Here is a 3000-nt window from a genome sequence, read left to right on the forward strand (position 1 = left end):
CCTCAGTCCCGAGCTGCCCCTCAGTCCCGAGCTGCCCCTCAGTCCCGAGCTGCCCCTCAGTCACGAGCTGCCCCTCAGTTCAGTGGGGTTCTGGGTGAGGACTATTAGGCCATGGTCGGCGGCGAGGGTGGATTATCCCAGGACGCGAAGGGGAGGAACTATGACATTAATGGAGTGGGGTCCACGTCCCGAGCCGGAGCCGCCACCATGGACAGACGCCCACCGGACCCTCCCTATGGTTTTGAGGTGCGTCCGGAGTCCGCACCTTAGAGGGTAGGTTCTGTCACGCCTTGGTCTTAGTATTTTTGTGTTTTGTATTATATATTTGGTCAGGCCAGGGTGTGACATGGGTTTGTATTTCGTATTGGGGTTTTGTAGTTATTGGGATTGCGGCTGAGTAGGGGTGTTGCATAGGTTTGGCTGCCTGAGGCGGTTCTCAATCAGAGTCAGGTGATTCTCGTTGTCTCTGATTGGGAACCGTATTTAGGTAGCCGGGGTTTCACTGTGTATTTCGTGGGTGTTTGTTCCTGTCTCTGTGTAGTGTTCACCAGATAGGCTGTATTAGGTTTCACGTTCCGTTTGTTGTTTTTGTATTTATTTAGTTATTTCATGTATCGTCATAGTTTCATTAAAGACATGAGTAACCACCACGCTGCATTTTGGTCCGACTCTCATTCAACAAACGAAGAACGACGTTACAGATCCTGATGTTATTTCATAGCAATGTAAAACCTTTTTGTAAATGTGGGTTTCTCTCTGTCAAAGAAATGAGAGAAAACTGATAGAAATCCTCAGGATTACATTAAGGGGACATTTCCCTTCTCTGCTTCAGTTTGGTCCTCCTGATGGAGGTGATGGAGGTCATTGCTAACTTAGAGATGTCAGCAGCAGGTCATGATGAGATTGGTGCCTCATTGGTGGAATCAATGTCTTCCTCGATCACCGAACCTCTAACGTATATCTTCACCAAATCTATGCAAACTGGTATCGTTCCTAAAGATTTGAAAATTGTCAAAGTTAAATCTGTGGATTCAAGATCCTTTATAAACTTATCGCCCACTATCTGTACTACCATGTGTTACTACCAAGTTGGTTTATAAGAGAAAACATTTTAATCAACACTGTATTCTATATGAGCACCAATATGGTTTTGATAAAAACTACTCCACAGATAGGGCTCTTTTGCAACTTGTAGATCAAATCTTTACAGCCCTTAACAACAATGAATACGCTCTTGGCATCTTTTTAGATTTATCCAAAGCCTTTGACACGGTTGGTCATGAAATATTACCTTCTAAATTGCATTATTATGTTTTTCATGATTAAACACATAATTGGTTATAGTTATGTTTATGATAGAGAACAATTTGTTTATACAAATGGCTTGGCATCTACCAGGGCCAAGACAACTGGACCTTTGTTATTCCTCATCTATATCAATAACCTGACTGCTGGGTCTACTACCATACTAATCTATATCAATAACCTGACTGCTGGGTCTTCTACCATACTAATCTATATCAATAACCTTTCTGCTGGGTCTTCTACCATACTAATATATATCAATAACCTGACTGCTAGGTCTGCTATCATACTAATCTATATAAATCACCTTACTGCTGGGTCTTCTACCATACTAATCTATATCAATAACCTTACTGCTGGGTCTTCTACCATACTAATCTATATCAATAACCTTACTGCTGGGTCTTCTACCATACTAATCTATATCAATAACCTGACTGCTGGGTCTTCTACCATACTAATCTATATCAATAACCTGACTGCTGGGTCTTCTACCATACTAATCTATATCAATAACCTACTGCTGGGTCTTCTACCATACTAATCTATATCAATAACCTTACTGCTGGGTCTTCTACCATACTCATCTATATAAATAACCTTACTGCTGGGTCTTCTACAATACTAATCTATATCAATAACCTTTCTGCTGGGTCTTCTACCATACTAATCTATATCAATAACCTTTCTGCTGGGTCTTCTACCATACTAATCTATATCAATAACCTGCTGGGTCTTCTACCATACTAATCTATATCAATAACCTTACTGCTGGGTCTTCTAACATACTAATCTATATCAATAACCTGACTGCTGGGTCTTCTACCATACTAATCTATATCAATAACCTTACTGCTGGGTCTTCTATGGATTCCCCCAGGTCCCAGTTTACCTAAACCCTTGAATGGATTCTTCCAGGTCCCAGACAGTTTACCTAAACCCTTCAATGGATTCTCCCAGGTCCCAGTTTACCTAAACCCTTGAATGGATTCTACCAGGTTCCAGACAGTTTACCTAAACCCTTGAATGGATTCTACCAGGTCCCAGACAGTTTACCTAAACCCTTCAATGGATTCTTCCAGGTCCCAGTTTACCTAAACCCTTTAATGGATTCTCCCAGGTCCCAGACAGTTTACCTAAACCCTTTAATGGATTCTCCCAGGTCCCAGACAGTTTACCTAAACCCTTTAATGGATTCTTCCAGGTTAATTCTGACATCCATCTATATAAACACAACACACTGTGATAACCTTCACCCTCCCCACTACCGCACCTCACATAGTCAATTCTCTCCACCATACTTTGGAATTCTTGTCTTCACATTGCAAAAAACCTTATCATCCCTCAATAACTTCAAGCAAAGACGAGGTCAGCCTGATGAACCAAACTACCCGATAATCCCCCCCATGAAGACTGGGGGTCAGCCTGATGAACCAAACTACTCAGTAATCCCCCCCATGAAAACTGGGGTCAGCCTGATGAACCAAACTGCCCGATAATCCCCCATGAAGACTGAGGGTCAGCATGATGAACCAAACTACCCCATAATCCCCTCATGAAGACTGGGGGTCAGCATGATGAACCAAACTACCCGATAATCCCCCATGAAGACTGGGGTCAGCATGATGAACCAAACTACCCCATAATCCCCCATGAAGACTGGGGGTCAGCATGATGAACCAAACTACCCGATAG

The 3000-nt window shown here is 42.5% G+C and overlaps 1 long non-coding RNA gene across 1 annotated transcript; it reads right to left on the bottom strand.

Annotated features, from left to right (window-relative positions):
• Nucleotides 1-1456: 1456 nt before the first annotated feature.
• On the bottom strand, nucleotides 1457-2172 carry LOC127919013 (uncharacterized). The gene is made up of 3 exons (XR_008101679.1): nucleotides 2112-2172; nucleotides 1697-1822; nucleotides 1457-1528 (listed from the first exon to the last, which is right to left on the bottom strand). It is a non-coding gene; the product is annotated as an uncharacterized LOC127919013 (long non-coding RNA).
• Between the last annotated feature and the right edge of the window lie 828 nt (nucleotides 2173-3000).

The sequence above is a fragment of the Oncorhynchus keta genome, unplaced genomic scaffold (assembly GCF_023373465.1).
Source record: "Oncorhynchus keta strain PuntledgeMale-10-30-2019 unplaced genomic scaffold, Oket_V2 Un_contig_15527_pilon_pilon, whole genome shotgun sequence".
Lineage (NCBI taxonomy): Eukaryota > Metazoa > Chordata > Actinopteri > Salmoniformes > Salmonidae > Oncorhynchus > Oncorhynchus keta.